This window comes from Schistocerca gregaria, unplaced genomic scaffold (assembly GCF_023897955.1).
Source record: "Schistocerca gregaria isolate iqSchGreg1 unplaced genomic scaffold, iqSchGreg1.2 ptg000156l, whole genome shotgun sequence".
NCBI classification, from domain to species: domain Eukaryota; kingdom Metazoa; phylum Arthropoda; class Insecta; order Orthoptera; family Acrididae; genus Schistocerca; species Schistocerca gregaria.
In genome coordinates, this window is record NW_026061720.1 from 3,582,078 (window position 1) to 3,596,674 (window position 14,597).

Here is a 14,597-nt window from a genome sequence, read left to right on the forward strand (position 1 = left end):
GACTGCTGATAACAGATGCTGTAGCAATCGCTTCATGGAGTGAGTTGAATGTTTTGCGATAGTCTGTCTCTGACAAGCAAGCACAGGTGATATAGGTGCGAACACAGGAAGCTTGCAGCCCCTCGCTGCCTGCAGACACAGAGCAGCCACACTAGGAGAGCGGCCTAAGCCGTAGGCGAAATGTGCTCATTCGCTTTGGCGCGACGTCGAACTATAAGTAAGGCTGTCACGAGCGTGAGCGTCGTGTAAAGTCGGAAAAGTCGGCTGCATGGGTGATTGCCAAGTTTGGGGAGCGTTTCGCAGTATGATCAGTGCAATGGAGACGCGGAAACTGGTTGTGTCCCAGTGTTTTGCAGTTGGACGACAAGAGTTTTACACAGTAGCAAAGAGCGAGGCACTGAGTTGGCATGAACAATGGAGAGCACAATGGGGCTCGAGATGTGCTTGTTACCTCAGGTGCTGTGTGATTGTCGACAAGGAGTGAAATGGACCAATTTGTGACCGCCCTTTCCATTTAAGACGTGAAAAACTGACGGAATTTGCATTCGTAATACCAGAGTATCGAAACTACTTGGAACTCTTGTGTATATGAACGTGTCCGCGCCTTTGTACTCTGGTACCTTCGCCGCTACAAACCAACCAACAAACGTGTCCGTGCACATCAGAGTCCCAAAGAATGGAGAATAGCCAGGCTTGGTCGTGTGTGCAGCCGTAGCTCAGTTGGCAGATCGTTCGCTTAGCGTGTGAAAGGTCTCGGGGTTCAAGCTCCGGCTCATCCATGTTTTGTGGTCAGTGCATGGTTAGTGTTGGTCGCGGCGAACATAAAGGGACGCAAGAAGTTGCAAAACCAGCGTCACAGACTGATATGATGTATACTGTTATAAGGAGAGCAAGATGTAAGTGTGGTGACCGGCTGTTATCGTGGTGTCATCGAGTGCAGATCTGTCTTAGGTATCACGGCTTAACGTCATTGAAGCCTAGAGAGTGGACAACACGTTCGTCTTACTCAGAGCGGTGTCCGAATTCTACTTTCGACGTTATGCGTGCCACTCTTAATGTGGCCAACTACGATTCGATACAGAATGCACGAAACCTGAAAGACACCCTCACTGATACATAGAGAGTAGTGTTTGTCTGCGGAATAATGGGAGTGTAAGGGTCTGTGACGTTGATGTGGCTGTATGTAGCATTGTTAGTCAACGGGGGGGTGGGCGTAGCTCAGATGGTAGAGCGCTCGCTTAGTGTGCGAGAGGTACTGGGATCGATACCCAGCGCCTCCAGAATTTTTAACACTCCTACATGCGCACCTTGCCATGCAAGAGGAATAATTCCCAACCAGCAGAGGTGTCTAGGCAGATACAAGCGAACGATTAGCATCCACAATTGGCAAGCGTTCTTTTATTCGTGCGCAGGAAGCACCCACCTCGCACACCTACACTTAACTTAGAAACAGTACAAATGTTCCCATAAGATTCTCAAGCCTACGTCGGAAAGATCTGCCTTGCGCCGAGTTCACGTAAATCCCACTGCACGTTCCCATTCTTTGCGTGCAGTCGGCTGCTACTGGTGTTGCTGGTTGTGACTGCTGATAACAGATGCCGTAGCAATCACTTCATGGAGTGAGTTGAATGTTTTGCGATAGTCTGTCTCTGACAAGCAAGCACAGGTGATATAGGTGCGAACACAGGAAGCTTGCAGCCCCTCGCTGCCTGCAGACACAGAGCAGCCACACTAGGAGAGCGGCCTAAGCCGTAGGCGAAATGTGCTCATTCGCTTTGGCGCGACGTCGAACTATAAGTAAGGCTGTCACTAGCGTGAGCGTTGCGTGAGCGTCGTGTAAAGTCGGAAAAGTCGGCTGCATGGGTGATTGCCAAGTTTGGGGAGCGTTTCGCAGTATGATCAGTGCAATGGAGACGCGGAAACTGGTTGTGTCCCAGTGTTTTGCAGTTGGACGACAAGAGTTTTACACAGTAGCAAAGAGCGAGGCACTGAGTTGGCATGAACAATGGAGAGCACAATGGGGCTCGAGATGTGCTTGTTACCTCAGGTGCTGTGTGATTGTCGACAAGGAGTGAAATGGACCAATTTGTGACCGCCCTTTCCATTTAAGACGTGAAAAACAGACGGAATTTGCATTCGTAATACCAGAGTATCGAAACTACTTGGAACTCTTGTGTATATGAACGTGTCCGCGCCTTTGTACTCTGGTACCTTCGCCGCTACAAACCAACCAACCAACGTGTCCGTGCACATCAGAGTCCCAAAGAATGGAGAATAGCCAGGCTTGGTCGTGTGTGCAGCCGTAGCTCAGTTGGCAGATCGTTCGCTTAGCGTGTGAAAGGTCTCGGGTTCAAGCTCCGGCTCATCCATGTTTTGTGGTCAGTGCATGGTAAGTGTTGGTCGCGGCGAACATAAAGGGACGCAAGAAGTTGCAAAACCAGCGTCACAGACTGATATGATGTATACTGTTATAAGGAGAGCAAGATGTAAGTGTGGTGACCGGCTGTTATCGTGGTGTCATCGAGTGCAGATCTGTCTTAGGTATCACGGCTTAACGTCATTGAAGCCTAGAGAGTGGACAACACGTTCGTCTTACTCAGAGCGGTGTCCGAATTCTACTTTCGACGTTATGCGTGCCACTCTTAATGTGGCCAACTACGATTCGATACAGAATGCACGAAACCTGAAAGACACCCTCACTGATACATAGAGAGTAGTGTTTGTCTGCGGAATAATGGGAGTGTAAGGGTCTGTGACGTTGATGTGGCTGTATGTAGCTCTATTAGTCAACAGGGGGGTGGGCGTAGCTCAGATGGTAGAGCGCTCGCTTAGTGTGCGAGAGGTACCGGGATCGATACCCAGCGCCTCCAGAATTTTTAACACTCCTACATGCGCACCTTGCCATGCAAGTGGAATAATTCCCAACCAGCATAGGTGTCTAGGCAGATACAAGCGAACGATTAGCATCCACAATTGGCAAGCGTTCTTTTATTCGTGCGCAGGAAGCACCCACCTCGCACACCTACACTTAACTTAGAAACAGTACAAATGTTCCCATAAGGTTCTCAAGCCTACGTCGGAAAGATCTGCCTTGCGCCGAGTTCACGTAAATCCCACTGCACGTTCCCATTCTTTGCGTGCAGTCGGCTGCTCCTGGTGTTGCTGGTTGTGACTGCTGATAACAGATTCCGTAGCAATCACTTCATGGAGTGAGTTGAATGTTTTGCGATAGTCTTTCTCTGACAAGCAAGCACAGGTGATATAGGTGCGAACACAGGAAGCTTGCAGCCATTCGCTGCCTGCAGACACAGAGCAGCCACACTAGGAGAGCGGCCTAAGCCGTAGGCGAAATGTGCTCATTCGCTTTGGCGCGACGTCGAACTATAAGTAAGGCTGTCACTAGCGTGAGCGTCGTGTAAAGTCGGAAAAGTCGGCTGCATGGGTGATTGCCAAGTTTGGGGAGCGTTTCGCAGTATGATCAGTGCAATGGAGACGCGGAAACTGGTTGTGTCCCAGTGTTTTGCAGTTGGACGACAAGAGTTTTACACAGTAGCAAAGAGCGAGGCACTGAGTTGGCATGAACAATGGAGAGCACAATGGGGCTCGAGATGTGCTTGTTACCTCAGGTGCTGTGTGATTGTCGACAAGGAGTGAAATGGACCAATTTGTGACCGCCCTTTCCATTTAAGACGTGAAAAACAGACGGAATTTGCATTCGTAATACCAGAGTATCGAAACTACTTGGAACTCTTGTGTATATGAACGTGTCCGCGCCTTTGTACTCTGGTACCTTCGCCGCTACAAACCAACCAACCAACGTGTCCGTGCACATCAGAGTCCCAAAGAATGGAGAATAGCCAGGCTTGGTCGTGTGTGCAGCCGTAGCTCAGTTGGCAGATCGTTCGCTTAGCGTGTGAAAGGTCTCGGGTTCAAGCTCCGGCTCATCCATGTTTTGTGGTCAGTGCATGGTAAGTGTTGGTCGCGGCGAACATAAAGGGACGCAAGAAGTTGCAAAACCAGCGTCACAGACTGATATGATGTATACTGTTATAAGGAGAGCAAGATGTAAGTGTGGTGACCGGCTGTTATCGTGGTGTCATCGAGTGCAGATCTGTCTTAGGTATCACGGCTTAACGTCATTGAAGCCTAGAGAGTGGACAACACGTTCGTCTTACTCAGAGCGGTGTCCGAATTCTACTTTCGACGTTATGCGTGCCACTCTTAATGTGGCCAACTACGATTCGATACAGAATGCACGAAACCTGAAAGACACCCTCACTGATACATAGAGAGTAGTGTTTGTCTGCGGAATAATGGGAGTGTAAGGGTCTGTGACGTTGATGTGGCTGTATGTAGCTCTATTAGTCAACGGGGGGGTGGGCGTAGCTCAGATGGTAGAGCGCTCGCTTAGTGTGCGAGAGGTACCGGGATCGATACCCAGCGCCTCCAGAATTTTTAACACTCCTACATGCGCACCTTGCCATGCAAGTGGAATAATTCCCAACCAGCATAGGTGTCTAGGCAGATACAAGCGAACGATTAGCATCCACAATTGGCAAGCGTTCTTTTATTCGTGCGCAGGAAGCACCCACCTCGCACACCTACACTTAACTTAGAAACAGTACAAATGTTCCCATAAGATTCTCAAGCCTACGTCGGAAAGATCTGCCTTGCGCCGAGTTCACGTAAATCCCACTGCACGTTCCCATTCTTTGCGTGCAGTCGGCTGCTCCTGGTGTTGCTGGTTGTGACTGCTGATAACAGATTCCGTAGCAATCACTTCATGGAGTGAGTTGAATGTTTTGCGATAGTCTTTCTCTGACAAGCAAGCACAGGTGATATAGGTGCGAACACAGGAAGCTTGCAGCCATTCGCTGCCTGCAGACACAGAGCAGCCACACTAGGAGAGCGGCCTAAGCCGTAGGCGAAATGTGCTCATTCGCTTTGGCGCGACGTCGAACTATAAGTAAGGCTGTCACTAGCGTGAGCGTCGTGTAAAGTCGGAAAAGTCGGCTGCATGGGTGATTGCCAAGTTTGGGGAGCGTTTCGCAGTATGATCAGTGCAATGGAGACGCGGAAACTGGTTGTGTCCCAGTGTTTTGCAGTTGGACGACAAGAGTTTTACACAGTAGCAAAGAGCGAGGCACTGAGTTGGCATGAACAATGGAGAGCACAATGGGGCTCGAGATGTGCTTGTTACCTCAGGTGCTGTGTGATTGTCGACAAGGAGTGAAATGGACCAATTTGTGACCGCCCTTTCCATTTAAGACGTGAAAAACAGACGGAATTTGCATTCGTAATACCAGAGTATCGAAACTACTTGGAACTCTTGTGTATATGAACGTGTCCGCGCCTTTGTACTCTGGTACCTTCGCCGCTACAAACCAACCAACCAACGTGTCCGTGCACATCAGAGTCCCAAAGAATGGAGAATAGCCAGGCTTGGTCGTGTGTGCAGCCGTAGCTCAGTTGGCAGATCGTTCGCTTAGCGTGTGAAAGGTCTCGGGTTCAAGCTCCGGCTCATCCATGTTTTGTGGTCAGTGCATGGTAAGTGTTGGTCGCGGCGAACATAAAGGGACGCAAGAAGTTGCAAAACCAGCGTCACAGACTGATATGATGTATACTGTTATAAGGAGAGCAAGATGTAAGTGTGGTGACCGGCTGTTATCGTGGTGTCATCGAGTGCAGATCTGTCTTAGGTATCACGGCTTAACGTCATTGAAGCCTAGAGAGTGGACAACACGTTCGTCTTACTCAGAGCGGTGTCCGAATTCTACTTTCGACGTTATGCGTGCCACTCTTAATGTGGCCAACTACGATTCGATACAGAATGCACGAAACCTGAAAGACACCCTCACTGATACATAGAGAGTAGTGTTTGTCTGCGGAATAATGGGAGTGTAAGGGTCTGTGACGTTGATGAGGCTGTATGTAGCACTATTAGTCAACGGGGGGGTGGGCGTAGCTCAGATGGTAGAGCGCTCGCTTAGTGTGCGAGAGGTACTGGGATCGATACCCAGCGCCTCCAGAATTTTTAACACTCCTACATGCGCACCTTGCCATGCAAGAGGAATAATTCCCAACCAGCAGAGGTGTCTAGGCAGATACAAGCGAACGATTAGCATCCACAATTGGCAAGCGTTCTTTTATTCGTGCGCAGGAAGCACCCATCTCGCACACCTACACTTAACTTCGAAACAGTACAAATGTTCCCATAAGATTCTCAAGCCTACGTCGGAAAGATCTGCCTTGCGCCGAGTTCACGTAAATCCCACTGCACGTTCCCATTCTTTGCTTGCAGTCGGCTGCTACTGGTGTTGCTGGTTGTGACTGCTGATAACAGATGCCGTAGCAATCACTTCATGGAGTGAGTTGAATGTTTTGCGATAGTCTGTCTCTGACAAGCAAGCACAGGTGATATAGGTGCGAACACAGGAAGCTTGCAGCCCCTCGCTGCCTGCAGACACAGAGCAGCCACACTAGGAGAGCGGCCTAAGCCGTAGGCGAAATGTGCTCATTCGCTTTGGCGCGACGTCGAACTATAAGTAAGGCTGTCACTAGCGTGAGCGTTGCGTGAGCGTCGTGTAAAGTCGGAAAAGTCGGCTGCATGGGTGATTGCCAAGTTTGGGGAGCGTTTCGCAGTATGATCAGTGCAATGGAGATGCGGAAACTGGTTGTGTCCCAGTGTTTTGCAGTTGGACGACAAGAGTTTTACACAGTAGCAAAGAGCGAGGCACTGAGTTGGCATGAACAATGGAGAGCACAATGGGGCTCGAGATGTGCTTGTTACCTCAGGTGCTGTGTGATTGTCGACAAGGAGTGAAATGGACCAATTTGTGACCGCCCTTTCCATTTAAGACGTGAAAAACTGACGGAATTTGCATTCGTAATACCAGAGTATCGAAACTACTTGGAACTCTTGTGTATATGAACGTGTCCGCGCCTTTGTACTCTGGTACCTTCGCCGCTACAAACCAACCAACCAACGTGTCCGTGCACATCAGAGTCCCAAAGAATGGAGAATAGCCAGGCTTGGTCGTGTGTGCAGCCGTAGCTCAGTTGGCAGATCGTTCGCTTAGCGTGTGAAAGGTCTCGGGTTCAAGCTCCGGCTCCTCCATGTTTTGTAGTCAGTGCATGGTAAGTGTTGGTCGCGGCGAACATAAAGGGACGCAAGAAGTTGCAAAACCAGCGTCACAGACTGATATGATGTATACTGTTATAAGGAGAGCAAGATGTAAGTGTGGTGACCGGCTGTTATCGTGGTGTCATCGAGTGCAGATCTGTCTTAGGTATCACGGCTTAACGTCATTGAAGCCTAGAGAGTGGACAACACGTTCGTCTTACTCAGAGCGGTGTCCGAATTCTACTTTCGACGTTATGCGTGCCACTCTTAATGTGGCCAACTACGATTCGATACAGAATGCACGAAACCTGAAAGACACCCTCACTGATACATAGAGAGTAGTGTTTGTCTGCGGAATAATGGGAGTGTAAGGGTCTGTGACGTTGATGTGGCTGTATGTAGCTCTATTAGTCAACGGGGGGGGTGAGCGTAGCTCAGATGGTAGGGCGCTCGCTTAGTGTGCGAGAGGTACTGGGATCGATACCCAGCGCCTCCAGAATTCTTAACACTCCTACATGCGCACCTTGCCATGCAAGTGGAATAATTCCCAACCAGCAGAGGTGTCTAGGCAGATACAAGCGAACGATTAGCATCCACAATTGGCAAGCGTTCTTTTATTCGTGCGCAGGAAGCACCCACCTCGCACACCTACACTTAACTTAGAAACAGTACAAATGTTCCCATAAGATTCTCAAGCCTACGTCGGAAAGATCTGCCTTGCGCCGAGTTCACGTAAATCCCACTGCACGTTCCCATTCTTTGCGTGCAGTCGGCTGCTACTGGTGTTGCTGGTTGTGACTGCTGATAACAGATGCCGTAGCAATCACTTCATGGAGTGAGTTGAATGTTTTGCGATAGTCTGTCTCTGACAAGCAAGCACAGGTGATATAGGTGCGAACACAGGAAGCTTGCAGCCCCTCGCTGCCTGCAGACACAGAGCAGCCACACTAGGAGAGCGGCCTAAGCCGTAGGCGAAATGTGCTCATTCGCTTTGGCGCGACGTCGAACTATAAGTAAGGCTGTCACTAGCGTGAGCGTTGCGTGAGCGTCGTGTAAAGTCGGAAAAGTCGGCTGCATGGGTGATTGCCAAGTTTGGGGAGCGTTTCGCAGTATGATCAGTGCAATGGAGACGCGGAAACTGGTTGTGTCCCAGTGTTTTGCAGTTGGACGACAAGAGTTTTACACAGTAGCAAAGAGCGAGGCACTGAGTTGGCATGAACAATGGAGAGCACAATGGGGCTCGAGATGTGCTTGTTACCTCAGGTGCTGTGTGATTGTCGACAAGGAGTGAAATGGACCAATTTGTGACCGCCCTTTCCATTTAAGACGTGAAAAACTGACGGAATTTGCATTCGTAATACCAGAGTATCGATACTACTTGGAACTCTTGTGTATATGAACGTGTCCGCGCCTTTGTACTCTGGTACCTTCGCCGCTACAAACCAACCAACCAACGTGTCCGTGCACATCAGAGTCCCAAAGAATGGAGAATAGCCAGGCTTGGTCGTGTGTGCAGCCGTAGCTCAGTTGGCAGATCGTTCGCTTAGCGTGTGAAAGGTCTTGGGTTCAAGCTCCGGCTCATCCATGTTTTGTGGTCAGTGCATGGTAAGTGTTGGTCGCGGCGAACATAAAGGGACGCAAGAAGTTGCAAAACCAGCGTCACAGACTGATATGATGTATACTGTTATAAGGAGAGCAAGATGTAAGTGTGGTGACCGGCTGTTATCGTGGTGTCATCGAGTGCAGATCTGTCTTAGGTATCACGGCTTAACGTCATTGAAGCCTAGAGAGTGGACAACACGTTCGTCTTACTCAGAGCGGTGTCCGAATTCTACTTTCGACGTTATGCGTGCCACTCTTAATGTGGCCAACTACGATTCGATACAGAATGCACGAAACCTGAAAGACACCCTCACTGATACATAGAGAGTAGTGTTTGTCTGCGGAATAATGGGAGTGTAAGGGTCTGTGACGTTGATGTGGCTGTATGTAGCTCTATTAGTCACCGGGGGGGGGGGGGGGGGCGTAGCTCAGATGGTAGAGCGCTCGCTTAGTGTGCGAGAGGTACTGGGATCGATACCCAGCGCCTCCAGAATGTTTAACACTCCTACATGCGCACCTTGCCATGCAAGTGGAATAATTCCCAACCAGCAGAGGTGTCTAGGCAGATACAAGCGAACGATTAGCATCCACAATTGGCAAGCGTTCTTTTATTCGTGCGCAGGAAGCACCCACCTCGCACACCTACACTTAACTTAGAAACAGTACAAATGTTCCCATAAGATTCTCAAGCCTACGTCGGAAAGATCTGCCTTGCGCCGAGTTCACGTAAATCCCACTGCACGTTCCCATTCTTTGCGTGCAGTCGGCTGCTACTGGTGTTGCTGGTTGTGACTGCTGATAACAGATGCCGTAGCAATCACTTCATGGAGTGAGTTGAATGTTTTGCGATAGTCTGTCTCTGACAAGCAAGCACAGGTGATATAGGTGCGAACACAGGAAGCTTGCAGCCCCTCGCTGCCTGCAGACACAGAGCAGCCACACTAGGAGAGCGGCCTAAGCCGTAGGCGAAATGTGCTCATTCGCTTTGGCGCGACGTCGAACTATAAGTAAGGCTGTCACTAGCGTGAGCGTCGTGTAAAGTCGGAAAAGTCGGCTGCATGGGTGATTGCCAAGTTTGGGGAGCGTTTCGCAGTATGATCAGTGCAATGGAGACGCGGAAACTGGTTGTGTCCCAGTGTTTTGCAGTTGGACGACAAGAGTTTTACACAGTAGCAAAGAGCGAGGCACTGAGTTGGCATGAACAATGGAGAGCACAATGGGGCTCGAGATGTGCTTGTTACCTCAGGTGCTGTGTGATTGTCGACAAGGAGTGAAATGGACCAATTTGTGACCGCCCTTTCTATTTAAGACGTGAAAAACTGACGGAATTTGCATTCGTAATACCAGAGTATCGAAACTACTTGGAACTCTTGTGTATATGAACGTGTCCGCGCCTTTGTACTCTGGTACCTTCGCCGCTACAAACCAACCAACCAACGTGTCCGTGCACATCAGAGTCCCAAAGAATGGAGAATAGCCAAGCTTGGTCGTGTGTGCAGCCGTAGCTCAGTTGGCAGATCGTTCGCTTAGCGTGTGAAAGGTCTCGGGTTCAAGCTCCGGCTCCTCCATGTTTTGTGGTCAGTGCATGGTAAGTGTTGGTCGCGGCGAACATAAAGGGACGCAAGAAGTTGCAAAACCAGCGTCACAGACTGATATGATGTATACTGTTATAAGGAGAGCAAGATGTAAGTGTGGTGACCGGCTGTTATCGTGGTGTCATCGAGTGCAGATCTGTCTTAGGTATCACGGCTTAACGTCATTGAAGCCTAGAGAGTGGACAACACGTTCGTCTTACTCAGAGCGGTGTCCGAATTCTACTTTCGACGTTATGCGTGCCACTCTTAATGTGGCCAACTACGATTCGATACAGAATGCACGAAACCTGAAAGACACCCTCACTGATACATAGAGAGTAGTGTTTGTCTGCGGAATAATGGGAGTGTAAGGGTCTGTGACGTTGATGTGGCTGTATCTAGCAGTATTAGTCAACGGGGGGGGGTGGGCGTAGCTCAGATGGTAGAGTGCTCGCTTAGTGTGCGAGAGGTACTGGGATCGATACCCAGCGCCTCCAGAATTTTAAACACTCCTACACGCGCACCTTGCCAAGCAAGAGGAATAATTCCCAACCAGCAGAGGTGTCTAGGCAGATACAAGCGAACGATTAGCATCCACAATTGGCAAGCGTTCTTTTATTCGTGCGCAGGAAGCACCCACCTCGCACACCTACACTTAACTTAGAAACAGTACAAATGTTCCCATAAGATTCTCAAGCCTACGTCGGAAAGATCTGCCTTGCGCCGAGTTCACGTAAATCCCACTGCACGTTCCCATTCTTTGCGTGCAGTCGGCTGCTCCTGGTGTTGCTGGTTGTGACTGCTGATAACAGATGCCGTAGCAATCACTTCATGGAGTGAGTTGAATGTTTTGCGATAGTCTTTCTCTGACAAGCAAGCACAGGTGATATAGGTGCGAACACAGGAAGCTTGCAGCCCCTCGCTGCCTGCAGACACAGAGCAGCCACACTAGGAGAGCGGCCTAAGCCGTAGGCGAAATGTGCTCATTCGCTTTGGCGCGACGTCGAACTATAAGTAAGGCTGTCACTAGCGTGAGCGTCGTGTAAAGTCGAAAAAGTCGGCTGCATGGGTGATTGCCAAGTTTGGGGAGCGTTTCGCAGTATGATCAGTGCAATGGAGACGCGGAAACTGGTTGTGTCCCAGTGTTTTGCAGTTGGACGACAAGAGTTTTACACAGTAGCAAAGAGCGAGGCACTGAGTTGGCATGAACAATGGAGAGCACAATGGGGCTCGAGATGTGCTTGTTACCTCAGGTGCTGTGTGATTGTCGACAAGGAGTGAAATGGACCAATTTGTGACCGCCCTTTCCATTTAAGACGTGAAAAACTGACGGAATTTGCATTCGTAATACCAGAGTATCGAAACTACTTGGAACTCTTGTGTATATGAACGTGTCCGCGCCTTTGTACTCTGGTACCTTCGCCGCTACAAACCAACCAACCAACGTGTCCGTGCACATCAGAGTCCTAAAGAATGGAGAATAGCCAGGCTTGGTCGTGTGTGCAGCCGTAGCTCAGTTGGCAGATCGTTCGCTTAGCGTGTGAAAGGTCTCGGGTTCAAGCTCCGGCTCATCCATGTTTTGTGGTCAGTGCATGGTAAGTGTTGGTCGTGGCGAACATAAAGGGACGCAAGAAGTTGCAAAACCAGCGTCACAGACTGATATGATGTATACTGTTATAATGAGAGCAAGATGTAAGTGTGGTGACCGGCTGTTATCGTGGTGTCATCGAGTGCAGATCTGTCTTAGGTATCACGTCTTAACGTCATTGAAGCCTAGAGAGTGGACAACACGTTCGTCTTACTCAGAGCGGTGTCCGAATTCTACTTTCGACGTTATGCGTGCCACTCTTAATGTGGCCAACTACGATTCGATACAGAATGCACGAAACCTGAAAGACACCCTCACTGATACATAGAGAGTAGTGTTTGTCTGCGGAATAATGGGAGTGTAAGGGTCTGTGACGTTGATGTGGCTGTATGTAGCTCTATTAGTCAACGGGGGGGTGGGCGTAGCTCAGATGGTAGAGCGCTCGCTTAGTGTGCGAGAGGTACTGGGATCGATACCCAGCGCCTCCAGAATTTTTAACACTCCTACATGCGCACCTTGCCATGCAAGTGGAATAATTCCCAACCAGCAGAGGTGTCTAGGCAGATACAAGCGAACGATTAGCATCCACAATTGGCAAACGTTCTTTTATTTGTGCGCAGGAAGCACCCACCTCGCACACCTACACTTAACTTTGAAACAGTATAAATGTTCCCATAAGATTCTCAAGCCTACGTCGGAAAGATCTGCCTTGCGCCGAGTTCACGTAAATCCCACTGCACGTTCCCATTCTTTGCGTGCAGTCGGCTGCTCCTGGTGTTGCTGGTTGTGACTGCTGATAACAGATGCCGTAGCAATCACTTCATGGAGTGAGTTGAATGTTTTGCGATAGTCTTTCTCTGACAAGCAAGCACAGGTGATATAGGTGCGAACACAGGAAGCTTGCAGCCATTCGCTGCCTGCAGACACAGAGCAGCCACACTAGGAGAGCGGCCTAAGCCGTAGGCGAAATGTGCTCATTCGCTTTGGCGCGACGTCGAACTATAAGTAAGGCTGTCACTAGCGTGAGCGTCGTGTAAAGTCGGAAAAGTCGGCTGCATGGGTGATTGCCAAGTTTGGGGAGCGTTTCGCAGTATGATCAGTGCAATGGAGACGCGGAAACTGGTTGTGTCCCAGTGTTTTGCAGTTGGACGACAAGAGTTTTACACAGTAGCAAAGAGCGAGGCACTGAGTTGGCATGAACAATGGAGAGCACAATGGGGCTCGAGATGTGCTTGTTACCTCAGGTGCTGTGTGATTGTCGACAAGGAGTGAAATGGACCAATTTGTGACCGCCCTTTCTATTTAAGACGTGAAAAACTGACGGAATTTGCATTCGTAATACCAGAGTATCGAAACCACTTGGAACTCTTGTGTATATGAACGTGTCCGCGCCTTTGTACTCTGGTACCTTCGCCGCTACAAACCAACCAACCAACGTGTCCGTGCACATCAGAGTCCCAAAGAATGGAGAATAGCCAGGCTTGGTCGTGTGTGCAGCCGTAGCTCAGTTGGCAGATCGTTCGCTTAGCGTGTGAAAGGTCTCGGGTTCAAGCTCCGGCTCCTCCATGTTTTGTGGTCAGTGCATGGTAAGTGTTGGTCGCGGCGAACATAAAGGGACGCAAGAAGTTGCAAAACCAGCGTCACAGACTGATATGATGTATACTGTTATAAGGAGAGCAAGATGTAAGTGTGGTGACCGGCTGTTATCGTGGTGTCATCGAGTGCAGATCTGTCTTAGGTATCACGGCTTAACGTCATTGAAGCCTAGAGAGCGGACAACACGTTCGTCTTACTCAGAGCGGTGTCCGAATTCTACTTTCGACGTTATGCGTGCCACTCTTAATGTGGCCAACTACGATTCGATACAGAATGCACGAAACCTGAAAGACACCCTCACTGATACATAGAGAGTAGTGTTTGTCTGCGGAATAATGGGAGTGTAAGGGTCTGTGACGTTGATGTGGCTGTATCTAGCAGTATTAGTCAACGGGGGGGGTGGGCGTAGCTCAGATGGTAGAGTGCTCGCTTAGTGTGCGAGAGGTACTGGGATCGATACCCAGCACCTCCAGAATTTTAAACACTCCTACACGCGCACCTTGCCAAGCAAGAGGAATAATTCCCAACCAGCAGAGGTGTCTAGGCAGATACAAGCGAACGATTAGCATCCACAATTGGCAAGCGTTCTTTTATTCGTGCGCAGGAAGCACCCACCTCGCACACCTACACTTAACTTAGAAACAGTACAAATGTTCCCATAAGATTCTCAAGCCTACGTCGGAAAGATCTGCCTTGCGCCGAGTTCACGTAAATCCCACTGCACGTTCCCATTCTTTGCGTGCAGTTGGCTGCTCCTGGTGTTGCTGGTTGTGACTGCTGATAACAGATGCCGTAGCAATCACTTCATGGAGTGAGTTGAATGTTTTGCGATAGTCTGTCTCTGACAAGCAAGCACAGGTGATATAGGTGCGAACACAGGAAGCTTGCAGCCCCTCGCTGCCTGCAGACACAGAGCAGCCACACTAGGAGAGCGGCCTAAGCCGTAGGCGAAATGTGCTCATTCGCTTTGGCGCGACGTCGAACTATAAGTAAGGCTGTCACTAGCGTGAGCGTCGTGTAAAGTCGGAAAAGTCGGCTGCATGGGTGATTGCCAAGTTTGGGGAGCGTTTCGCAGTATGATCAGTGCAATGGAGACGCGGAAACTGGTTGTGTC

General features: G+C 49.7%; 1 non-coding gene across 1 annotated transcript; it reads left to right on the top strand.

Annotated features, from left to right (window-relative positions):
• The first annotated feature begins 9,142 nt into the window (after positions 1 to 9,142).
• Trnat-agu (transfer RNA threonine (anticodon AGU)) lies at positions 9,143 to 9,215 on the top strand. The gene has a single exon. It is a non-coding gene; the product is annotated as a tRNA-Thr (tRNA).
• Positions 9,216 to 14,597: the final 5,382 nt, after the last annotated feature.